Source organism: Poecilia mexicana, unplaced genomic scaffold, assembly GCF_051168715.1.
Source record: "Poecilia mexicana isolate PSO_F unplaced genomic scaffold, ASM5116871v1 scaffold_5, whole genome shotgun sequence".
NCBI classification, from domain to species: Eukaryota; Metazoa; Chordata; class Actinopteri; order Cyprinodontiformes; family Poeciliidae; genus Poecilia; species Poecilia mexicana.
In genome coordinates this window covers 16,707,818-16,734,335 of record NW_028263374.1, presented here as the reverse complement: position 1 = coordinate 16,734,335, position 26,518 = coordinate 16,707,818, and the positions used below count along the sequence as shown (strand labels likewise).

The 26,518-nt window shown below is 37.5% G+C and overlaps 1 pseudogene across 1 annotated transcript; it reads left to right on the top strand.

The window, feature by feature from the left end:
* LOC106914930 (sodium- and chloride-dependent GABA transporter 2-like) lies at positions 1-21,688 on the top strand (annotated as a pseudogene). The gene is made up of 14 exons (XR_015762862.1): positions 1-193; positions 1,771-1,905; positions 5,286-5,426; positions 5,674-5,761; positions 8,008-8,140; positions 9,994-10,128; positions 10,283-10,386; positions 12,107-12,231; positions 12,618-12,730; positions 13,529-13,666; positions 13,810-13,912; positions 15,694-15,794; positions 16,301-16,471; positions 21,138-21,688. The product of XR_015762862.1 is annotated as a sodium- and chloride-dependent GABA transporter 2-like (transcript).
* The last annotated feature ends 4,830 nt before the right edge of the window (positions 21,689-26,518 follow it).

Below are 26,518 nucleotides of genomic sequence, written 5' to 3'. Positions count from 1 at the left end.
ATGTCAAGGGAGTTTGTGAAAGGAAACAGCGTGGACGGGTCCAATCAGGGGAGCGTCTCCGGAAAGAAGACCCCGCTGCTGGACCGCGGCCAGTGGGCGAGCAAGCTGGAGTTCCTGCTGGCCGTAGCGGGAACGCTGGTCGGACTGGGAAACCTGTGGAGGTTCCCCTACTTATGCTACAAAAACGGAGGAGGTAGGCTCTGAAACCCCCCCGAAAAAATAAGACAGAAAAGTAGTAGAAATTTGCTTTCCAGATCTGGACAACAGGAGCGGCTTCAAAAATGTTTTCCAAGGGGTGACCAGATGGGGGACCAGCAGTAACTTTGAGCTGGAATGAATGAATGAATGAATGAATGAATACTGTCCATTATAGCGTTTTTTCTCCCTAAATGATTTGATTGTGTTGAGGGAAATGGCATAAAATGTAACCAGTTTCTGTATTTTGAGAGCAAACACTCCCCCCAAATTTGACTTCCCTTTTTAGATGCAGTCTGTGTCTTGAAAATACTTTATTTTTTTTCATTTTCTGCTTTTCAAGTCCCGTCATTTTTTTTTATTTTCTTTTTTTTTATTGATTTCCAATAAGTGAAGGTGTTTTTGCTTTTTTCCATATACGGTACACTTGCAAATCTATTAGGAAACAAAGGGTTTTTACCTCAACAACTTGGCACAAACAATGAACAATCAGATTCTTTATTTGTTCTTTGAACAACGAACACTGAAGTCACTGAAGTAACACAGAACAAAGTAAAACATTCAATTTACTGTGCGAGTGTGTACCTACTTCTGTTCAAAACTCAATGTCAAGCAAATAAGCAGTCATAGTTTGAGCTGCTTTGGCTCCTCTGTTGCATCGGAGCAACGAGGCCATCCCTCATCATCATCATCATCATCATCATCACCACGTGTGTCACTGAGCTTTGGCCTCTTACGATCCTGACACCAGTTTACCACCATGATAGATACTGAACTCTTCAAACTAGGAACACCCCACAGCAACACAATTTCAGGGTTTAAGCTTTGACCCAGTCAACTGACCATTCCAGTTTAGCTCCTGGACTTCAGAGTTACACCCTGAACTCTGCACACTATTCGGATTCTATCAACTGTGTGGAAAAAATGTTTAGCTACTGCTAAATATGCCATTCACTGACTAAGTCCAGTCCTCGAGAGCCACCATCCTGCAAGTTTTAGAAGTATCCTTACTCCAACAGACCGGGATCAGCTCTACAAAGGCCTGATAACGAGCCATTCATTTGATTCAGGTGTGTTGAAGCAGGGATGCATCTGAAAGTTGCAGGATGGTGGCTCTCGAGGACTGGACTTGGCCACCCCTGGACTAGTGCCTCACGGAAGATATAATCAGTGTTAATTGGTTCATGTGTCACTGTTATGACTGACATGTGTGGGAAGGTTTTAGTTGATGCCTCAAATGATTTAAGCCAAACTGAGCTGGAAACAATTTGAAACATGTATTTGTAAGCAGAGCTTAATGAAATAGGGTTCATGTTTTGATGTCAGTCAGCAACATCTGATCATAATATAAAGTGAAGAAGAATAAAAAAACACGAGTGTGATAATGAATAAAATGATAATGACAAATACATCGCATAGATTTATACATCGCGTATTTTTATGCGAAATGGCATTTTTGGCAACAGCTCATTAGAAAGTTAACGTGGTGTAAAAACAAAAAAAAAAAACTTTCACGGATGTGTAAATTGTCTTCAGGAGATGTTTTCCAGATTACTTGGCTCACTTTCTTCTCAGGTGCATTTCTGATTCCCTACATCCTGTTTCTGCTTGCCTGCGGCATCCCGATGTTCCTCCTGGAGACAGCCATGGGGCAATACACGTCCCAGGGTTGCATCACCTGCTGGAGGCATTTCTGTCCCCTGTTTGAAGGTTTGTGTTTCACAGGAGCTCAATGCAACTCCACATTAGCCCGTGGCAGTGCCACCCTTCCATGCAAAAATAAATACTGTAAGGAAAACAAAACCAGTAATGCAACAAACTTAAAAACTCTTTTGTTTTGCAATTTCTTTGAGTCCTCCGTTCACATATTAAAAGAAAAGACGTAATTAAAGCTGTTAAATCTACTGCAAAAAACTTTAGGCCACTCTCAAAGTTAATTCCCACTGATCGATTGTGAAGGAAAGTCATCAGATTTATTTACAGTGGTTTTTTGGTCACGTTGCAACCAAAAACATTGTTGTTTTTCATTAGGATTTTATGTGATAGACCAACACAAGTAGCTTATAATTGTAGCGTGGAAGGAAACTGATTCAAGGCATCAACATTTTTTAAGACTGAAAATAGTTCTGAGCAAATGAATTTAGCCACTCTGAGAAAATAAAACAACGCAGCTCTTCATGAGTATGCATCTGTTTATTAGCACACCGAGAGACTGAAATCTGTGCCTATTTTTTGTCACAAAAAAGCCCAAGATCAGTTAGACTGATTGCAGAGAGTCAGTGTGAACATCAGTTTCCTGCTGTAGCATCTTTATTGCATGTAGGTCTGGACTTTGACTTGGCCATTTTGACACTTACCTTACTTTCTGGACTGTAAGCCGCTGCTTTTTTCACACACTTTGAATCGTTTGATGTGACTAATATGCAGCTTTTTACCAAACGGTCACAAAAGGCTGAGCTGCTGCATGAAGAAGAGGACAGCACAAACCTGAGAGCAAATCCAGGGCTGCGCTGTGTGATTCTGTGTTTTCATTATGTGAAACACCTTGCTGCTGAAATGTGCTATACACATAAACTTGATTGATTGATTGATTAATTTAGCTCCATCCATTTTGCCATCAACTCAGACCAGCTTCTCTGTTCTTCCTGAAGAAAAGCATGCCCACAGCATGATGCTGCCACTGCCATGTTTTACCCCTGAGATGGTGTGATCAGGGTGATGTGACACTCCATCACAAATAGTATTTTGCATGTAGTAAAGAGTCTCCATCGGGCTCTTGGCTGCTTTTCTGATTAAGGTTTTCCTTGTCCAGATTGCCAATTTGTTTGACCAGCCATGTTTTTGCAGGTTTTGCATTTGTGCCAGACTATTTACATTGTCGAAGGATGGATTGACCAGCACTCCATCAGATGTTCAAAGCTTAAAATATTGTCTCCTAACCTAACCCTGCTTCAAACTTATCCATGGCTTTCAAACGAAGAGAACTGTCTGCAGTGTTCATTTTTCGTCCTTACTTTCGGTGATTTATCTTCTAACAAGCCTTTGAATAAATCACACACAGATGGACTCCATCAAGCAATGTAGCGAGTTTTGAAAGGAGCTATTCAGCTTCTGTGACTTCTGTAATTACAATACAATAATATAAAAAATAAGTAAATAAATGCAATACTATATATATATATATATATATATATATATATATATATATATATATAATTTTTTTTTTTTTTTTTTTTTTTTTTTTGCATGAGCCCTGTTCAAATGTGTACACTCTTGTGAGATTGGGATATTGTAATAGGGCCAATGAACGCGGATTTCCTGCGTCTAGACATAAAGCCATCATCTTAAATAATATCTACAAATGTCCGTAGTCATCTAAATCTACAAGCAGCTAAAAATTAGGCATGCCCTTAATCTGAAAAGACCGAGGAAAGTCTCCTGTCACAGGCATCAAAATAGGTCCAAATAACCCAAATACAGAGTCTCACATGAGAACAAAGAGGAATCTGTTGTTCATTCCCAAATGAACAAGCAAAAGAAGTTTCCCACAAAGCACAATTGTCCGTTGTTAAGCTATGATTAATAATTGTCACGTGTCAACTCTGGGAAACCTGATGAAACTTTGCACACAACAAACTGTCTGTTGTCGCTCAGCTGCTCCATGTGATGGATTATTAGACACAGAGGAGAATGTGTAGACTGAAACATGGCATTCTTCACACCTAATTTATCAAGATGTAAAGGTGGGAAAAGGCATTAAAGCTGCAATAAACGCTGAAGGTCCTGACATGTTATGGTGTCTGGGCCTAAGGGAAACTCGCGTCAAATTCCTAACTTTGGGTTTCAAGTATGCAATCTGTCACGCACACTGCATGGTTGATGGGATTAGCAAAAAAGGTTTTTTTTATATTTTTTTATCTTGCTCAGGTGCAGTGGTTTTACATGCAGCTGTTATCCAATCTATGTGATAATGTGTGATGTTCAAACAGGACGCCGCAGGGTCTGACAATACTCAGAAGAGACGGCTGCAAATATCAGGCCGCTAAAACATAACATCTTATGTTTTAAATATTATTAATGTTTTACTAGGATTATAGATGATGGATCAACACAAAGCACATAGTTGTGTGGATGAGGGAAATTATTTATACATATTTAAATTAATAGATAAATGTGTATTCAGCCTCCTTTATTTGGAAACCCCTAAATGAAACCTATCCAACCTGTCTTGTGAAAGCCTCGAAGGCTTCCTAGAAAACATTTGTATACAACAACGTAATGTTCTCCTTCCATAGATTAAACACGCGTCCTGGCTGAGCTTTTGCTGTGACTGACTGTATTTGACCTCTTTCACCTTTTGGCCTTTAAAATGGGCTCAGAGCTGATCTGCTCAGCTTATTTAACTGAGTTTGACAAACTGCAGCGACTACTAGGATGTGGTTAAGTTTAAAACAGGGGTAGGTTCTAAAACAACGATGACAAAACTGAAATCATGCACTACTTTCTGTAGGTTTACCACATATAATTCCACTAAAATTGATGGGATGTGACATAGCAAATGTAGAAAAATTCCGGAGATACAAGATGCAGTAAATATTAATCAGAGAGCAGACTGTCAGGACAGCAGGAAGTGCATTTGTTATTATTTTTTAATACATGTTAATAAATTTGTTTGGTCCAGTTTGCAGAAAAACTGGGGTAAGTGATATGATTTGTGTAGATAAACTGTCTCTTTGCAGGAATTCAGTTTTAGGTAGAAATTAAACCAGATGTATTTAACAAGGTATCTGCTTGAAGACAATAAAAATTATGTTCCTGGAAAAGAATAGTCAAAGATTTAAATGACTACATCAGATTTCCTTTTAAAATAACAGATCCGATTATTATGAGTAACTCTATACCCTTGCTGCAAGAATAGCATTCACTGGTTTACTTTGCTAGGTAACTGAAGGTCACTTAGCAGTGAGGTGAAATCCTGCAGTTTGTTTTGCAAAACACATTGAAGCAAGCTGCGTTATTTCTGCAAAATGCTGCATTTGTCGCAGTCATTTTCCTACAGTCACCTATTCTGACCCCATCTCTGCCTTCAGGTATCGGGTACGCCACGCAGGTAGTGATTGCATACGCTGCTGTGTCGTACATTGTCATCCAGGCGTGGGCTTTCTTCTACCTCTTCTCATCCTTCAGCGCTGACCTTCCATGGGCCAGCTGCGGAAACTCCTGGAACACAGGTAAAGCAAATAAATAGAAATTATAATAAAATGTTTTGTCAATGTTGATCAGAATCATAGTGTTAATGACACCACTCTTGATCCTGAGCATATCTTCGAACAAAACTTTCAGTTTCTCACTTGAAATTTAGTGCTGACACAGAATTAGGCTTCACTTGGATTTGAATGAGTGTAAATATATGAATATATTTTTCTCACATACACAGTGCATTGCACACTTATTTGATTGATTTTTTTCTTTAATCAGAGTCTTGTGTTGAATTTGATAAGAAAAACATGTCATCCAACTGGACAGCAGCTGCAAATGCAACAACACCTGCAACCGAGTTCTGGGAGTAAGTGTAATTCATGCCTGCCTCCTTTACTGACCAGTCCGCCATGTTTTAGACATATTGTATTTCCTACACGCAACTAAAACGTGAGAGACACCACTACTTAAATTAAAACAAAGCGCTGCCTTTTTCCCACAAATTTTCTCCAGCCGAGTTTCCCCTCACAGAGCCCCTCTCTCTTTCACCTCCCTCACTCAGCTCCTTCAGACTAGCGGCAGCAGCAATTGGCAAACAGCTGGTGGAACTACACATCTGCTGAGCTCATCATACAAGCTTCTTCTTAGTCCAACTCTTCTAACAACAACTGTTAACAGCATAATGAGAAGCATTATGAAGGCGGAGTGTCAGCAAGAGTAGAAGCGTCTTGAAGAGACAGAGGCCCAATTTCAAGGAGAGTCAAAATACTTTTAATTTTATAATGACTGAAGGTAACGTAGTTGCTTTGTTTTGCTTTAAAATGACATGACCTGTAAAATACATACATTTATGTATCGTTTATGGATTTTAATGACCAAATTGGGTCGGAATAGTGATGGTCAGACGTCTGGGTTGGTGCGTCTCCAAAACGCCAGCTCTTACAGGATGTTTTCAGTCTGCAGTGGTCAGCATCTAGGGAAAGAGGTCCAGAGTCATTAGTAGTCAAGGCTCATTGATGAACATGAAACAAGTTGGAGACCAGTCAGGATGACCAAGCTGACCCCTGCTCAGTAGTCCGATCTGAAGAATCAGATTTTCTTTCACGTTACGTGGGATTCCAGGTGTGTGTGTTGTTCATTAAAGCCACACAGGAGTCCTGGATGCTCTATTAGAAGTTGAAAAGCACCGGGAGGCTTTACATGATGTTCTGCTATAAAACCTCAGATCTTGCCATCCATATAGGTATTACTTTTACACATATCTCTAGCCTAGCTATTGGCAGACTTTATTTCCATTTTTTTTTCATAGAAAGCAGCATTTTCTGATGTTTGTATGTTGCTTAGGAATTGTTTGGAGTTTGAGCTGTTGCCTTGATTTTACATATTTCACAGATTTCAATTTAATTGAGCATTTTGGGATGTTCAAAAGAGACAAGTCTGAACAATGAGGGCCACACCTGGCAGCTTACAGGTCTTAAGAGGATCTGATGCTAACATCTTGGCGCCAGAACTCAGCACACCTTCACTTTAGACGAGTAGCATAATCCGTATCTCGGCTGATCCCGCTTCTTAGCAGTGAAACTGGGGTGAGCTCCACATGTTTTGATAGGTGGTCATAATGTTGTGCATACAGTGCACATATATCTAAGTTGAGTTTTTTTTTCTGCAATTTGTTGCTACCTTTCCATCTTTGGACACTTTAAGCACACGTATAGTGTGAAACACTCTCACTGCAACAAGCATTTAGCAAAATAGTTGCCAAATGTCAGAGTTAATTGACAAATCATAAACATCACATATACTTTGGAAGCAAAGACTCGAAGTTTTAACTTGCTACTTTTCTAAGTTCCTCTCACAACATCCTGCGCTGCAGCGCTAATTTACTTAGACCGTCAGATTCCTGTTCCTTCGGCTTTATAAAGCCAGTATTTATGTATTTAAATACAGTTTCAATGCAAACTTTATTTTAAACTTTCTAAGTAAAACTGGTGCTGATGATTTTGTTTCTCAATAAACCACTGGCTGCTCGCCTCTAGTGAATTCTTTTAAAACTGTGTTTTTGTTGCCAATAGTCTGAGTGAAAGGATTTTAGCTGTTGCCTCTTCATGCTGCATCCTCACAGCCTTTCCCTCCAAACCTGTTGTTCAAACCAAGTAAAGCTCTTAAATAAACTGCTGCTTGCATCAGTTGCTTTGGCAATTAATGAAAGCAGTATCAATTGCCAAACACATCTAGGAAACAGGTTCTGTGTTTACTGCTAGTCTAAACTTGCTTTAAAACATTTGTGTTGTCACCATAGGAGCATTTGAAAGGGCAGTTGACATTAATGAATACCCCCTTTTTAATTAAGTATGTCCATTTAAGTTTTGAAAGTTGGATAAAATAAGTTGGGTTTTTAGGATGCCTTTAGTGTTTTATTTTATTGTGAAAAATAAACTGTATTTGCTTGTTTTTTTAACAAACGGTTGGATTTTTTTCTCAAATTCTTTTAGATTTTATTGAATGCACCACATTTTGGTTATTTTGACATGTTGCAATGTCTGTACTTACATTTTGGCGATATTTCTTATTAAGTCTCTTTTGGCAACATTATGCATATATTTATCTTTTTAGGAGAAGAGTTCTGGGCATTTCTAAGGGGATTGAGGAAATTGGTAGCTTAAGATGGGAGCTGGTGTTGTGCCTGTTACTCGCTTGGATTATCTGCTACTTTTGTGTTTGGAAAGGAGTGTGATCCACTGGAAAGGTAAGGCAACCTCTGATGGAAATGCTTCGATGCTTTGCCATTTAGAATGGGGTACTGACGACATTTTAAATTATTTTAGCATTTTTTGCTCCAAAAATATTCCTCATTCAGCTGGACCACATGCAAGGATCTCTTTGAAAATATTATTGGTATGAATTTCAGGGCATCAACTCAAAGAATAATAATAATAATAATAAAAAAAGCAGTATTTCTTAGGTAGATGTAAAAGTTTTCTTCAGATTTTTTCATAAGAGCTAGACTGACTCTTAGGGAGCAAATTTTGGGTGTGGTATTTTACTGTTGGGAACTGTTGTCATAAGCAGCACAACATGCAGCCAAGCATGTTTTAGAGCACACGAAACACTTCAGAGGGATAAAACAAATGGATAAGAGAGATGTGTCAGACTTTGCATGCACTAAGTAAAAAAAAAACAAAAAAAACAACAATAAATATGGCGGGTCACCAGACGAACTAAAAATCTGGAGCATTTATAATGGGAACGTGTAAATGTTAATTTCTTCTCCTGAAAATTTTCTGTTAAATTTCAATTTGACTACTTCTGATATCTGCTTCTGGTATGAAGTATTGTAGCAAACTTTAGGACAAATAGATCTAGAACGTCTAATCTTGATTCAACTGAGAAGAAAGCCTTTTCCGCACTAAGCAAAGTGAATAAACAAGCTGTGAATACAGCTTCATTAAATGTGTTAAAAGGCCAAAAGGCAGAGCTTAAAGCTTTGAAGTTGCAGGGGATCAAAGTTTGCACAAATTAAAAAAAAGAATAAATGAATAAAAGATTGCACAGCAAATACTGAATTTATATCACTCGCATTTAAACCACATAATCGGCTAACAGTAGAATAAACCGTCATCCCACTAATGCTTAGCCTGTGAAATCAGAAAGGGGACTCAGATTTCCTTTTGTTTATCCTTTTATGTGCTTTCTTCTCGCTGAATGTTTTATTTTTGTTCTTCCTTTTTTTCTCTCCACATCCTTTGTTCCGTGTCCTGTTCTTTCATTCTGCACGATCATGTTGGAGTTCCGTTTTTCTGTAAAAACAAGCTTGCAAAGAGCCAGTTGGCTGCTAAACACATCATGTTTAGTGATCACAGGCCAGAGGTCTGAAATAGTTAGGCTTCTGGGTCATTTGGAGAAAAAAGTAAAGATCTCACATAGACCTTACAAAACAGGTGCCAGATTTACATTTTTGTGACAAAAAAAAGTGGAAGGTGCTTGAACTTCTCTGAAAAGTGTTGAAAATCTGGGAACAGTTTCCGAGGGAGCACACCAATTACTGCCCACATCCTCTCCTACATATTTAAAATTTAATGCAAACGCCACACTTACTGTAGATATAACCAAGTTAGGTGAGTTGCACTTGAACATATTCTCCAACAAATAAAAACCAGCTCATATCTGAATTGCATGTTCTTGTCTTTCCTGACCAGAGAAATGGTGAAAAGACATTGAACTCCACATGTTGAATCACATTTTATTTATTCCTCAAGTTATCAGAAAGTCAGGAGTTTCTAATTAATAGTTCTTCAACACAGTGATCAACTTATAAATCTATGTTTTTTAAAAGTTAGATTAGAAAATGCAAAAATGTAGGTGCTTTTACATTAATTTTAAAGGAATTGCACACATGCTGATAGGTGTGGTGATTTTGCATAAATATTTTGAGCACACATAGCTTTATAGCTTCATAAATCTGGTGCAAAATATTTACAAGATTTCTGTTAACATGAAAAACAACACTTCTAACATTTAATTCTTCTTTTAAAAATTAGCTATAATTCAGTGTTTTCCAGTGTTTTAGGCACAATCTAACGTTTATGTTTGTGTTGGTAGGTAGTTTACTTTACTGCCACGTTTCCCTATGTGATGTTAGTCGTTCTGTTGGCCCGTGGGCTCTCATTGCCCGGAGCGATGGATGGCGTGGCTTTCTACCTATATCCAGATCCTACAAGGTTGGTGGACCCTCAAGTAAGTAATAAATTCAAAGACAAAGAAAAGCTCCCAGTTTGGTTGCTTCCAATGGAAGTCTGAGCCCAATAAGCACCTTAGATACATCAGACTTCCTCTTTTACAGAAGTTTCTGAAGTGCTTGTTCACTGACGCTGTGCTGATGTCTGTGTAGGTTTGGATGGATGCAGGTGCACAGGTCCTTTTCTCTTTTGGCATTTGTCAGGGGAGTCTGACAGCTCTGGGAAGCTACAATCAGTATAACAATGATTGCTACAAGTAAGTGCAATACTTTTGCATTTAGTCATGTGGTTCAGTAGTTATTGCTCTTCTGTCCTGTTTTACTATTTGGAAAGAAATAGAGATTGGAAGATTAGCAAAGTTGTAATGCCTCACGTCTTTAAAATCAAGTTGGACTCCTGGTATTTACAATATTAAGCAAATCTTAATGTACAATTTTATGCAAAATAATAATACTGTGCTCTAAAATATATTGTAGTATTAAGTACGCTAAGGTAATTTATCTGTCTGCAAAGCTGCTTTTATTTGGCAGAATTACCATTACCTTCCTACACTCTTCCACTCGATTCCGATCTTACTTCACAGCACAGTCTAGACCAGTGGTCCCCAAACTACGGCCCGCGGGCCGAATCCGGCCCGCCCCCACATTTGGTCCAGCTCCCTGAACAATACCAGAGAGCATTTACATTTTTTTTCATATATATATATATATATATATATATATATATATATATGCTACTTTTTTCCTAAGCTTTGAACCATGTGGCTTATATGTGGATTTTTCTTCAACCACCAGGGGGCTCTTTAGCAGGAAGTGAATTATTGGAAGTCAAAATTGGAAATAAAAGAAGAAAATGCCCATTAAAACAGAATTAGGTTTTAAAAGGGAATTGAAATTTGAAAATGTTGTTGATCAGTTAAATAGCATTGCAGGGAAAAAGAAGATTTTTCGTTTTTTTAAATAATACTGGGATCATTATGAGAATTTGAGGCATAAATATTAGGATCCAATAGATGGCAGTAGTGGATGCAAGCTGCCGTTGAAATATGAAGAAGAAGAAGAAGAAGAAGGCACCCATTTTCATTTAGCACATGCTAGTAGCAGACACGAAGGCTCAGCACTTTTACTGTTACAGTTACCGTTCAGAAACTACCGTAATCGGTTCAGTTAAATCTAAACTTGGCAACTTTTTCTTTTTCAACCGTAATAAATGTGATATTCATTTGACCTGTTATTACTCAAATGTTGGGTGTCCGCCCCCCTCTGATGAATCGTGGAAAACCTGGAGCGGAAGAGAATTTCTGCATTTATTTCATAAATAGTGACATTTTCTGGATTTTTTCTGTGAAGAACCCAGAGAGGGTTATTTGATTGTGCTTTCTGGAAAACAATACATTTTTACATTTAGGCACTCCTGCAAACGTCACACTTTTTCTGTTACAAACTGACTCCGGCCCCCCACCAGAGAAGGAAAAAGTTATGTGGCCCTCACAGGAAAAAGTTTGGGGACCCCTGGTCTAGACTTTCTCCCATTCACCTGGATTCCTCTGGTAGAATTTGAAATGGGCCAATCAGCGAACCGAAGGAGAAGTTGTGAACGATGATGTCTATTTTCTGTTTTATAATTGTAGTCTGTCTGTAACTTTATCAAAGGAAGCAAAGGAAGTGAACAAAGCCGTTCAGTCTGTGTCGGCTGGTGAACACTGAGCCACGGAAAAGTTACCATAAAGTAACGTTTAGGGAAAGTAATCTGGAAAGGAATCAAAAACTACATTATAAGTTCTGGGAAAGTAACTTGAACGTTCTTTATTTTCATTAATAAACTGCATAATTTAAAACCTTAAATTGTTAGAGCTGAAAACACATTTTAAATGTTGCAATCAACTATATGACGTATTTTCTGTGGAATTTGTAATTGTTTTTCGTCTGTTTAGTTTTGTTTTCAAACATGAGAAATATTGTGGTCTGCATCCGCAGGGACACATTTGTTCTGTGTCTGGTGAACGGCGGCTCTAGCTTTGTGGCGGGGTTTGCCATCTTTTCTGTTTTGGGATTTATGTCATATGAACAAGGACTGCCGATATCCCAGGTGGCTGCTTCTGGTGAGACGTCCGCTTTTGTTTGAAAATCTAACACACCCGTGATCAGTACCACTTTGATTTAATATGCAGGACGCAACAATGGTTGTTGCGTTTGTTGATTTCAGAGAACATCATGGTTTGAACATGTTTGGGAAAGTAAAATTTTAAATATGCTGAACTCAAACATTACTAGCATAATATGTCTGAAATCAGATATTACATGATTTTAGTGTAGGTCCCATTAAATATACTGAGATATTTAGAGAGAGAAACTTAAGCACATAGTCATTAAGCTACTTATCCCCAGTCTTGCAGCTCATTGTTGACTTCATGTTTCCAGTGCGTAGGGTGAAAATGACAGTTATTTTTTTGTTTTGCATTTTAATATACTGCACTATTTCCAACAGGACCCGGCTTGGCATTCATTGCCTATCCTCGTGCTGTAGCCATGATGCCTTTGCCTCAGCTGTGGGCTGTTTGTTTCTTCGTCATGGTCATCTTGTTGGGTGCAGACACACAGGTAAATATTGACAATATCCCAATGAATTTATTTATTTATTTATCAAACATGGATTATTTTCACTATTTGCTGGCTCCAATGGTTAGCACTCTGCTCATGTTTTCTTTTGTTGTTGTTTGTTTTTATGTGTGTTGACATAAAATACAACTGAATACATGACATGAGAAAATAAACTATAAGATAAGAACATTTACAATATAAAGGATACACAGAAATGGTAAACACAGGTTAGATACCTCAAAGAAAATCTTTAATGGCCTCTGTGCTTATAATTGGGTTTCCTATGCAAAACCAAAAGTTCTGGTTCTCAGAAAATACTAAATAAGATCAGAAAATTACTAATATTCTATTTACAATCCAAGTAATGTGCAGCTGAGTCGGATTACTTTTTTCAGTGTACATAATGTTCATGCGTGTTCAATAATAATAACACAACAGGGAATTTATAAAACAGCATGATCAGTGCAGCATAGACAAACGGATGTGCATTAACAGCATAAATGCTATTGAAAAATGACTGTGCAAATGCCAGCATGTATGTAAACGCGTCTTGATTTTGCTGGAAGCAGCAAAATCAAACATGGTCTAACAGCTGCTGGGAGGAAGAAAAGAGCCTTTTTAAAATCTGGAAAGACTGGAAACCTTCTCAACGTGTCCATCTGTGTTACACAGCCCATCTAGATGCCTGATGGAAACACCGTTATCCCAACTTCGTCTGAATTAAAAAGTCAAAAAGTCTGATATTAGTTTAATCTTGTGACGTCTGTTAGTTTTGAATTTGTGTGTTTGTCTCATCAGTTTGTGAGCCTGGAGTGCCTGATGACCTCAGTGACAGATATGTTCCCCTCTGTGTTTCGAAGAGCTTATCGCAGAGAACTGCTGCTGCTTTGTCTCTGCGCTGTTTGCTTCTTTCTCGGCCTCCTTCTCGTCACAGAGGTGAGAACTCAGTGCTGTCAACAAACACACTCAATCCGATAACTAAGCTTTCTGTTTGGAAAGTGTGAGTTTCTGAACATTTGGACATTTGAGTCTTCTGCTTCTGTGTTTGACCTGACGGCGAGCCTTTCTTCTTCCTGCAGGGGGGCTTATATTTCCTCCAACTCTTTGATCATTATGTTTGCAGTGGCAATAATCTTCTCCTACTTTCAGTGTGTCAATCCATAGCAATTGGATGGATATATGGTAAGTTACGCATTCAATCCTGAAACATTTGCCTATTTTCAGCAAATCACGAACATCAGCGACTTGTTGTTGGCTTTGTGGTTCTCTACCATAAACATGGCGCTATTCACACTGATACTTTCCAAAACCTGAGATTTCCTGCTGCATTTGCACAACTTGTAAACAGATTCTTTGGCCAGAAAACAACCCCGTAGGCTTTTAAAGAGGCTTTGCAACGTGGAGATTTTAAAAACTCAATTTTAAGAAATATGTGGAGTGGTGCAGCTGAGGTCAAACACAGACACAAAGTTTCCTGTGTCTTCTCTTTTTTTTAAGTAAGTAAACACGTGATAGATGTACTTATGAAGAGCTGTACAAAAACCCCCCAAAAAAACACTTTACTCCCTCAAGAATAAACAAGTGTTTTTCAAAAGCATTTATGCACATTAATGTTTTTGAATATTTTGTCATGCCACAACTTGCTACAGCTTTGTCTCAATAAAGTAGTTTTTGGGATTTTATCTGATAAAATGAAGTGCAATAATGCAAGGTTGAAGGAAACCTTTATATTGTTATGCATATGTGTTCAACCTCTTTTACTCTGATGCCCCTAAATAAAACCCAGTGCAACAAATTACCTTCCAAAGTCACCTAATTAGTAAATGGATCTCAATTTAATGTCAATACATCACTACTCTGTAAAGGACTGGCAAGAGGTGCTATAACCAGCGGATAAGGTGAGAAATCTGTGGTAACTCTGGAGGAGCTGCAGAGATGCACAGCTCTGCAGATTAATAATGAGTTCAGTAACTTTAACCAAAAAACTTCCTGATTTTCTTATTCTTCACTTGCACCTAGAACCAACAGTTTTAGTTGTATTTGTCATGTCCGTGACTGACTAAGTCACAAAACAGGTTAATGTAATTTGCTGACACATCAAAGTATTTGAGAATTTAATAACTGTGCTTTAGATAAGGCCTTATTAAAATGCCACAGATAACGCTGATGGTTTCGGACAGTAATGACCTCATGTTTGAAGCTCTGACTCCACCGCTGCTTCAGAAAGCTGCATGATTAGGTTACAGAATCTCATTGCTTCTTGGAATGCGTGTGTGATCTTATCCCGGATGTGCTGCAAGACCCGACGCCGTTCGCTGAGGACTGTTCAGGTTCTCCAGCGTCTTCCACCTACTGCTGTTCCCCATAGAGAGCCGTCCTGATCCGCGTGTCCACAGGCAGTGGCTGCTGCGGTCAGTCAGCAGTCTTAAAAAAAATGTTCTGATTGTGTTCCAGCTTACAGTGGACTTTCCTGGGATAGCTTGACACGTGTGAAGTGTTAGTTCATTGTAATTTAACTCTAAAGGGCAAATGCAAAAAAAAAAAAAAAAATAAATAGGTTAATCTGGCAAAATTATGCATAGCAACTAAACAGGAAATGTAATTTAAATCACAATCTTTGTAACCACAGTGAAAATAAAGTAACAAAAACATGCAAAATATTTCATATGAAATTAAAACATGAGTATTTATTGGATCAATTTCTGACTCAGGGTGTGTATGACATGATCAGATCTCCTTATACCTCCAGAGAGACACACTGTCTGTGCAGCATTTATCAAAATTGCATTTGCCACTGAGATTTTATATGCAAATGTGCACACATTGCTAGTATACTATTAAAGGCATTCTTGTTTCAGTTTAATGTGAAGGACAAGATTTAATCCATCTGACTTTAGACGTGCCTTAAAATTTTAATTTAGTGCTCTGTGCAAAATGTTTTGGTTTCTGATCTTCCTGAACAGGTGCAGATCGTCTCTATGATAACATCGAAGACATGACTGGTTACCGTCCATGGCCTCTGATGAAGATTTGCTGGCTTTACGTAACACCTACTGTGTGTCTGGTGAGTCAGTAAATGGTACAAAGTGTGAAGAAAGTGAATTTTATTCCTATTTTTGACACACTTAAATGTTCCAGGTCATCAAATTTATTCTAATAGAAGACAAAGATAGGCAGAGATAGTCCAAAAAATGATACACTATCCAATCTAACATAGGCTGATAAAAATGGAGCCTTTTCTAATAATTATTTCAGTAGAAGATTATTCTGACGATCTCAGATACAAAGATTGGCACATTCTGCAGATTTTCCGTTTAACAACTTAAGTCATTTTTATACAGTGTTAGAAATACATTGAGATGCAAATAAACAAATAATTCAGTTCCTTTTTGTTAAAATTTGCTACCCTGAAAGATTTATGTCTGACAAAAAACAGAAGCAGAAGAAATTGGTAATAGAAATCGCCATGGTTTCTCAGTTATAAAGGAAGGCACAGAATAAAGTTAGAAATATTTTATGTTTCAATAACTCAGACTGCAAGAAAAACTTTCTTTTTTTTTTTTTTGTCAGGGTACCTTTGTCTTTTCTGTGGTGAGATACAACCCTCTGAAGTTCAATAAAACCTACATCTACCCTACCTGGGCCTACGCTTTGGGTTGGTTCCTTGGACTCTTCTGCGTTCTCATGGTTCCACTGTGGATCCTGTTTAAGCTCACTCAGATGGAGGGAACGCTTTTGGAGGTATGAATTTGTAAATTCAGCTTTGAGCTTGAGTAAAACGATGCACCTCATTTGAGAAGTATGTTGAAGAGATGCACCGATCGCTAGAGCTTGGAATCAGCCTATTTTTCCTTCATTGGCTCAAACTCCAGTACCAAAGGCCTCATGTCCTGCAACTTTTAGACGTGCAGTTGGTCTAACACATCTGTATCAATTGTCTATATTGCTTCTTCATTGTCATGTTGTACAAAGTGCACCTAATAAGCTAATTATTTTGAAGTAGTGACATCTAAAAGTTGCAGGGCTCCAGCCTTTCGGGACATTGAGGCAAAACTAAGAACTCCAACCACTTTCTATCTGTAAATAAATAAAACATCAAACAATATACTGTGATGCATGTTTCTTAGTTCAATAAATGTTAAGTAAATGTTTATAACACATACAGTAAAATTAATAATAACACATTTCGGTAACACTTTATTTGAAGGGGGTTGAATAAGACTGTCATGACACCGTCATAAACATGACATAACACATGTCATGAACATGAATAAGCCTTCATGAATATTTATGACTGTTGTCATAAAGCGTCATTCGGTAAATTATGACACTTTTAATACAAAGTTGACATTATTCAAAATGTCTTTGTTACGACAACTTGACATTAACCAAGAAATCATTACTGTTATAAATTTGTTATAAAAGTATTACTGGTTGCACTTTAAGAATTAGGTAACTTTATGTTATTAAAGGTAAAGTTTAAACAGTAATGATTTCCTGGTTAATGTCAAGTTGTCATAACAAAGACATTTTGAATAATGTCAACTTTGTATTAAAAGTGTCATAATTTACCGAATGACGCTTTATGACAACAGTCATAAATATTCATGAAGGCTTATTCATGTTCATGACAGGTGTTATGTCATGTTTATGAAAGTGTCATGACAGTCTTATTCACCCCCCTTCAAATAAAGTGTTACCAACATTTCTACTGTTTCTTTTAAAACATCCAGGAACACAGTACAGAAAGTTTTACACGACTGGACGGAAAATTATGTAAAGTTAGGAATTAATTGAGATAATCTTCAAAACTATTCCCTCTATCAAAAAGGCTGCATGTAATTTTTATTTATTTATTTTTTTGTCTGTTACAAAAATGTAGCCGGTCAAGGTCAGAATCAGTCAACGCAGATCTCAAAGGAAACTGGAAATCTGTGTCATCCAGGAAAAGTCTGATTGCTGCATCTCTGCTGTTTTGGCTTCACTTTTCTTTTCATAACATTTGGTTTATTCAACAATTGCACCCTAAGCTAGAAATGGGATTTCAGCTAGAAGCTCATAACACGACGTTCTCTGACTGGCAATCTAAAGGCGATTTCCTCGACTCTCGTCTCTGGACAAAACAAAACACAAATAAGAATGTGCATGTTTGTTTGTAGACTGTGGCCCAGTTTGCACTTCCTAAAGCTGGAGCAGCTGGACAAACAAACTCTCACATTACCACATATTTTGCCTTTAGAAGGGTTTGATTGAAAAGGTCATTTTAAATGCATTAATTTGCCTTCTTTAATAGTTATTTTTCCAATAACTGAATGTAAAATGTGATAAGAATTAGTTTTTTTTTTTTTTTTTTAGATTAGTGACCAAGCTTTTCCTGCAGGCTCTGCTAATGTGCTCAGTCACAACATCAATACCACTGCTTAGATTGTTAGGCAAATAACTTTAATGTCAAGGTTCATGTGGGTGCTGCATACTGTATGCAAGGTCACAAAAGTCGCATTATTATCTCCTACTTTTAGACTCATTCCTAGTTTGTATTTCAGTCAGTTGTGAAGGGGCAGGTTAAAGCTTCGGAGCATCTTCAAATATTTGGATGTTTGATTGCCTAAATATTGTTTTTGTTTATATGTTCTTCAGAAAGGCTGAACAGCCTCAGAAAGGCAGCTAATAACTAATATTAATATTAGACAATAAAAAAAAAACCCTTCAGAAATGTATATGATCTTGGCGTATAAAATATGAGATAACTCATATGTGGGTTTAACTTTTACTTTTTTTTACATTTCAAACTATTTGAAAAGTGGTTGATGTGTGCTTTGGAAAAGATAAATCCAGGATTAATCACTCAAATGTAAATCTTTACTGTATTTTTCAGTGGTTCACTTTCTTCTTTATGACACCCTCCCCATTTACCTCATATAGATTTGTGTAAAGGACAAACAAATGAATCTTTTTTCAATTAGCACAATCTTTCTCTGAAGAAAAAAGTCTTAATTACCAGTATTGCACTAATTGATTTTGTAGATAATTTAGTCTTCTCCTATGACAAACAAAAGGAGCGATCGTTGACTGATCCTCTTTGCAGAATTTCCCTGTGTTAATGTATTTTACTGTGCTATTCTATCCTCACATTTGGGATCATTATCCTGCTAAAAGTCACAGAGACAATCCATCTTCAATTTTCCACCAAATATTTAATTGAAAACTTTCAAGTTCACGATTACATGCATTCATAAAAGGTTCTCAGGCTATTTGAAAAGAGTAAATGGACCCACAGCATCATACATCCTGTTCTGTATTTACCGGTGACTGTGACGCTCTTTCCCACACAGTCATTGTTTGTTTCGAAACACTCCAGGAGTGTTTGACCCCAAAAGGCTCAGAGTCGGACCCTGTTCACACCTGGTGCTAACTTGCATCTTGGCAGATTCAGGTAAAAGTAGGCAGGGTGCAGGCTGACCATTCGTACCTGGTATTAAAATTCACTCTTAATGATCTGATCACATTTCTCTGCTTTACATGCAAATAAACACACACACGCTTTGTCAACAACACCTCACGCAAGTCTGCCAATGTTTTCATGAAAAACAAATACATAAATCCCACCACACCATATTATCATCCAGCTATTGACATAGTTGAGATTAATCTGAGTCACATTGATATAGGAGAACAAATAAAGCAGAACACATGACAGCTCTACACATTTTTATTCCAAACATTGTGTTGTGTAATAGTGAATAATTTAGCTATTCTCTCTCTCTTTTTTTTTTTTTTTACCACACAGAGGGAATTTAACTATAGTTACCCAAACAGCTACATTTAGCTCAGAAAAAAACAGAGCAAAGTTCATCACTTTCTTACCCAAATCTCTTTTCTGTTCTCTCTGAAGAGAATCCCAACGTGAAGATGATTAAAACTTAACATAAAAACCCAATCATTTTAGAATATTTCCTAAGATGTTTAGTCATTTTAATTTAGCTAACGGCAATGTTTGAGTTTTTAACCGCCCATCCATATAATAACGCTGCTGCATGAGAGAAGTCATACCCTGACATGCCTCTGAAACTTCCAGTTGGCTCACTGAGAGCCTCTACTGGGTGCAACAGGTAGATTTTTTTATTTTATTGTTTTTACCTCCTTACCACCTGCTCACTGTGCAAGGCAAGATAAAACATGGGTCTTCATCTGGCCTACTAGACAGTGGATAAAAGAAATTGGATATTGTGGATTACTGATTAAATGTTACTGAGCACTGTAGTTATTTTTTTTAAAAGTAACTTATGGATACTGTTGAGTACGGTAAAGGATACGTGAGGCTGTGGGCCTGTTTCTCTTCCAAAGAGTAAATGGCATGAAGAACCCATTGCAGTACCAGAACATTTTAAATATAAATTTGGTGAATTCTGCATGAAAACTGAAGGAAATTGTTCTTTCAAATAGATAAGGATTTTATACATTTGGTAAAAATCCACAAAGACCGGCTTACCAGATACAAAATCCACTTTCTTCCATGACAATCAGTACCGGGACCCGAATCTTGTTAAAACCCGAAGGATGAGCTGAGGAAAGTAAATGCATCTCTTATACTGAGGTTTAGATGATCTGAAGGAATTGATCAAGGATAAATTATGACATATATTTCTCTCCGTACGCACTAACCTTGTGAAATGTTGCGCCAGATGACCAAGTTGTGTCTTATTGACCAAACTGAAATATACTCTTCATTAGGAACAATGTTCATATAAATGTGGCATCTGAGATTTTGAAAATAATCATAATTTCCTTGTGAATGTTTTAGTCAATGATATTTTATTACTTTTTAAAAGATTGCAGTAAAAGTAACCATGAGAGCAGCCATTGAGCAACTTTTGGATTTCTTCATCCCCCAACATTAACCAAAATAAACACCAAATTGTATTTTTGACTTGTTAAAAACTTTGAAATTAAAATTTTTTGCCAATAAACAGTCATTGTATTATAGGTTTTTTTGTTTTGTTTTCAGAAACAGCCTTTAAAAGTGACATACTGAAGTTCAAACTGTGAGTCCAACAATTAGCTAAATCTAAAACAACATAGACACAGTATTGTGCCATTAATCGTGAGTCGTGGTCTTTTGTCCAAGACTTAGACAAAAGACCATAATTTGGACTCTAAGTCCTCATCTACCACTGATAAATAAAGAGATCTCAAAGTTATTAAAACCCATCCCGAAGGGGGAGCACAATATCTGGACAAAATCTTTTGATTGCTGTTGAGACATTTTCTACTAAACACTACAAAATGGTCACTGGAAGGTCAGAGGAAGAAGTCCGAGCAGCAGGAACCATCCATCGAGCACTGCTTGTTTGTTTAGTGGAGGGATGATTTGGTTGGCGAATGAACTCGGTTGATTCTGCTCCCACAGAGACTCCAGAAGCTTTGCCGTCCGGAAAAGATGAACGGCGACACAAAGCAACCCGAGCGTTTCCCTTTGAACCCGGACAGCGGTCTTACGCCTGGGGTTAGCGAATACAAGGGAAGTTGTGCAGCTGAGATGGAGATGCAAGTTTGAAACAGTTTTTGGTGAAGATATAAATGTGATTACTTTTTGTTATTCTTAAGGCATTTTTTTTAAGCTTTGTGTTTTTAGAAAATTATTACGAGCAACAACAACAACTTACAGATCAGATCTGGTCTGAAACCTGCATAAGAGGCAACTTTGAAGTTTTATGTGTAACCGGTTTAAGCACAGTGCCGTAGTGCTTTTAAGATTTATGTGAAAGATATTTTGATAAACAAAAATACACTAATTTCATGTGTCAATGTTCCTAATGGCCAAGGACTTGGTAATTATTAGCATTCTTTTTTTTAATGCTGTTACAAATTTTTTAATGCGATCCCAAAAATGTACGTAAATGAATGAATACATTTAAAAGTAAATCAAAATTATTAAAAAAAAATAGAGAATTGTTGTCATTCGTTTTTGGATTTCTTTTACTGATTTCACTTTTAACTTTTGACTTTTTGTGTTTTTTTTAACTGCTTTATCTTGTTATTTCAATTACTGCATTTCTTTTAAGTCTAAGCAAGTTTGACCAATTTCAGTTTTATTTCTTAGCAATATAATACAGTCAAGGTCATTTATTTAAACTTTGTTTGATTTCTACAATTAAATGTAACAAGTACCAAGACAACATCTACAATAAATCACTACCATGTTCAACCCATCAAACAATTACATGCTTGTAAAGCATCATGAAAACGGCCTCTTATCATAGCACTCAGGAAGGAAAACAAGTCAAATGTCCAAATAAATGTGGCTGACACAAGTCCTAATCCAACATGGGCTAAAAAAAAAACATTTAGAGACAAATGAACTAATACTCCAAAAGCAGCATAAAAAGCCAGATTACACTTTGCAAATCCACTGGAAGGAGCTAAATTATAGGAGGTGCGCTGTGGTCTGATGAAATTAAAATGGATGTTTTTGATTATCATGAGCACCATTAGAAGAGAAATTTGCAAGCCTGAGAACACCATCCCGACTGTGGAGGCATCATGCTGTGAAATATTTTTGCTGGTGTGTTTCATAAAATAGACGGCATAATGAGGAAAGAACATAATTAGCAAAATCTTAAGAAGGAAGGTAAAACTTGGGCACAAATTGGTCTTCCAAATCCTCTAATGTCAGCGTCCACAGCCCACGTATCTACAGAAGCATTTTTTCAAAGAAGTTGAATGAATGATCAGTGGTTTCTGAAACACACGAAACCTGAATGTGTATCATGGCACTTAAATAACCTAAATAACAGATTAAAACCAACATCTTTATTGTTGAGCTCATACGTTTATTTATTCAATAATTTAGTAGCTAAAAGGCTTTTTAGATTGAAAATGTTGGGTAAGCATGTGATGACAACAGGAAGAAACATTCATATGTTTCAAAGGGCTTCCTATGAAAACGAAGACGTTAATATCAGCAGTAGCTCTCTTACTGGTTTTGTTTCAGGGGGGAAAAAAGTAGGTGCAGACTGTTCCAGTAGCCAGAGTCCAGGGTCAAAAAATACAGATTACATGTCGTTTGTCTCTGCAGCAGCTCGTTTAATGGCCAGTTAAAATCAGAGTGACTCAGATGATCTTCAGTAGAGAAAGAACACTGAGTAATAGGCAGCAATGTGTTAGCTAACAGCCGCCTCCGGGAAGGTGATGGTTAAGCACAGAAATGCGTCAAAAGGCAGACAGAGAACATAAACCTAAAAACCGCAAAGAGTACGTATAGAGCAAGGACCAGAGGCTGAGTAAGCAGGTACATCACAATCCTTAAAAACCCCCACAAGAGACAATTCAGGCTTTTTCCAAGTTCATGACTGTTGTTTCTGTAAGTCCTCAAGAACCTTTCAATATTACTGCAAGGACATATGGTCTGGTGTTTTAGAACCAGGGTTGAATTTTATGAGCACTCTGTATACGTCCCAAGGTTTATCCTGGCTTGCCAAAAATCTTGTTGATCCTGAGGGAAAGTCTTACCAAACCTCAGCTGTCTGAACCACGTTTTTTTTTTTAGCTTGTTGGTACTTGTGAGTCACTTCGTGCTCCTACAAGCCCATCAAAGCCTGTGGGACTCCTGCAACCTCCTGACTTCCTTCCTCCATAAAAAAAAATCAGGCATAGCGCTGTCAATCACCCTTGTGTGCACGTTGCTCTCCCCACCTCCCGCTGCAGCTCTTGCTCTGTGGTGCGCTACAGCATCTTCTCGTCATAAATGCTCAAGCTATATTTTAGGTTATAATATATTTAGGAAAAATCTTCTTACGGATCCCAGGTTCTCCCGGCGGACCGTGTGTAGCCACACAGAAAACAACAATGAGTGTTGACGTCACAGAATTACAGACTTTAATCCAATCCAACGTATGAAATTACAACAGAAACTGAAGAACAACAGAGACATACATTCATTTACCTGAAACAAATGGAAAAGAAGAAGAAGGAAAGAAAGAAAAGCAAAGACGTCTTTGGAGAATTGCAAGAGCAAATCTAGTTTGTTCCTCACATGCACAAAGTTTTATAGTAAAGGCGTATTCTTGTCTTTTTATTTATTCAAATAAGGCGTATCTTTGCTCATCCAACCAGGAGCTGTCTCTGATCCTCTCTAAAGTTAGAAACTCCCTGCAATTTGTTTCCAAGATCAAAAGCCATTTGTCCCCTTTGTCTAAACAGAGTGGAAGCAGAGACTCTCCTGTACTGGCCTGGACTCCTGCTGTTTTATGGCTTTTCACAGATGTGTGTGAAAAGCTGGAACTTCTCCTGATTGTTTCCCAGACAGACAAAAGGCACTTTCAAAAAGATCTTAGCAGACAATCTGCTGTAACTACAGGTAACATAAAGATGAATAGGGCAGAATAAGTTATTAATCTGAAAACTATAATTAGGCTATTTCAATCAAGACATGTTAAGTTTTAAAACTAGCATATTCTAAATTTATTTTCTTAACACTAGTTAGCATGGCCACAGATGATGGTGGATAAATGATTTTCCTGGAACTGTAAGTCGTTTCTCCGCCATTAGCAGCACATATATGAAGTTGAATGACAACTCTACAATGATCCTCCTGGCCTAGGTTTTGTTTGTTTGTTTGTTTGTCAATAGTACTGGGTGGAGGTGGAGGAGCCTGATCTTTTCACAGATCATATGTCACAATATGACGGACAGTTTTAGTAAAAATGTGAAAAGCATATTTTTTAATAAAAGTTAGATACTGCAGCATTAAATACAGTATTGAGCATCCCAGCCAAATTCCATGACCCTAGAATCGCTATCACTGTTTTGTGCATTTATAGCACAATATATGCACAATAGTGCATACATTGCATTTCTCAAAACAGTACAAACTGTAAAACCTAGTTTATAACCCTAACTCTAACCCCAGCCTAAGCCTGTTTCTTGCTCAAAACAGTCAGGGTGCATGAAACAACTCAAATATAAAGCTCTCAATTATTGCTTGATTTATGATGTGAGATGACATGTTTGGTAGTTTCTCTCCCTCCACCTACCTTCCAATAAAACCAAATTACTACTGGTGTTAAATTTTATGTACAGTAGTCTCAAACATTCTGGTTTCTGCAAGATATGCAGAGAAAAAAAAATCTGCTCCAAAAGTGCCGCAGTCTGATAGAACAGTCAGTTCACAGTGCTCCTCCAAAAGCACTTGTGCAAATTGGAGGCGGTAATCACAGTAATTACAGCTGTCATTCAAAACAATTTATTAAGATATCACTATGTATTTCATGTTTCGACTGTGGCTATTGGATCTTCTCTATGACTTAAAGGTCACAGGTACAATGCACAAACATTTTTGCACCAAAAGCATCTACATATAAATGGTCTTTTTAATTTACCAACCTATTTATGACAAACATCTGCCACATTCTTCGGGTGAAGCTGTTGTCAGCTGTAAACAACATTGCGGTACATATTGGAACTAAACTGGAACATACAGTGTTGTAAATCATCATTGGACATCGGGATGTTCTCGTCTGTTTGGTCACAAACCGTCATCACAGCCGATATCGTCCCTGACAATATGCAGCAAGGAGAGTATTTCCTCAAGCGGTGAATCCACCCTCTGCTGTGATGTCATCACACTGCGTCCAGAGCCGGTAGGCGGATTCCGGTTATATGCTGCATTTTTCACCTTCAGGCAGAAAAAGACTGTAAAGTTAAAGTCCAGTGAGTTTTCACTGTAGTGTAAATGTAATAAATGATATGCTTTTGTCCCACTGTATGCAGAGTGTATGACAAGATGACAGCAGTGCAATGCAGATTTAGTGTTGAATTATTGTTAAGTATTCTCACGCTTGTGTTGTAAACTGTTTTTTTTTTTTTAAATAAAATACTAGCGCATGTCAGCATCTTAGGGAAGCAGGAGCCAAAAAAAAAACAAAAAAAACAGAACAATTAATTCTGACTTCATGTGTGTTTAGCCAAACTTCAGCCCTGAGAAGAGGGACACAAGTTAGGGGAATGTGCCTAAAACGACGGAGTTATTTAGGGTGGAGGAAATAACTCCATCGAAATAAAAACCCTGATCCACAGTGTTGTTGTCTTACAGGAACTATTGGCTTGCTGATTAATTATTATTTCCCATAATTTGTAAGTTTATTTGGACTGATCTTTACAATATGAGCAAATGATAATAGTGTGAACTTGCATGGGGGGCAGATGACGCATGTCCAGAAGGATCTGCAACTTGTTGGGAGGAGTGAGAACCTGTTACTATGATGTGCACAGATGACAAAATGTTGTGGAAGTTCAACTAAAAGTTATGAGAATTTTAATTCTGAAGCCAAAAGTCTTCCAAGTCAATCGGGAAACACTGTTGTGTTAAAAGCCAGTAGCTCATATTTCAAAGCATACCACATTATCTTTCCAACATGCAGAGTGCAGTTTAATACCACAGCATATGTGGCTGCCAGTTGTGATCAGTTACCAATTATTAGGCAGCTCAGAGATGAAGCAGCTATAATGCTGAAGGGTAAAGAAGTTTTGAAGCCAAAAAATATTTCAGCAATTTATCACCTTCTGTCTTAAAACCTGCAGAAACGTTTCTCTTATATAAAACTTACTGCATATAGTAAGAAGCCATTTTGTTTCGTCAGACCGTAGCAAGTCTCTGCAAATTTAAAAGGCTATTTTCATTTTGGAGTTATGACTTCTTTCTCTCCTGTCCATTTCCGTACAGGACTCCCAGTCAGTTCAGTCAGCTTCTTCACAAGGACTTTTAATCCATGATTGAAACATTTTACACCA